The sequence below is a fragment of the Octopus bimaculoides genome, chromosome 8 (assembly GCF_001194135.2).
Source record: "Octopus bimaculoides isolate UCB-OBI-ISO-001 chromosome 8, ASM119413v2, whole genome shotgun sequence".
In the NCBI taxonomy this organism is placed as follows: Eukaryota; Metazoa; Mollusca; class Cephalopoda; order Octopoda; family Octopodidae; genus Octopus; species Octopus bimaculoides.
The window spans coordinates 55,034,797-55,035,052 of NC_068988.1; positions in this window are offsets into that span (position 1 = coordinate 55,034,797).

The window sequence follows — 256 nt, forward strand, 5'->3', positions numbered from 1 at the left end:
CTTGTTGTTGGCACTCCGTCGCTTACGGTGTCGAGGGTTCCAGTTGATCCGATCAATGGAACAGCCTGCTCGTGAAATTAACGTGCAAGTGGCTGCAAGGGCCCGGGAACAGGGGGTGCAAGATCAAAATTTGCACCCCCTAAGCAAATTTTGTTCCCGGGCCACTGAGTGGCTGAGCACTCCACAGACACGTGTACCCTTAACGTAGTTCTCGGGGATATTCAGCGTGACACAGTGTGATAAGGCTGACCCTTTG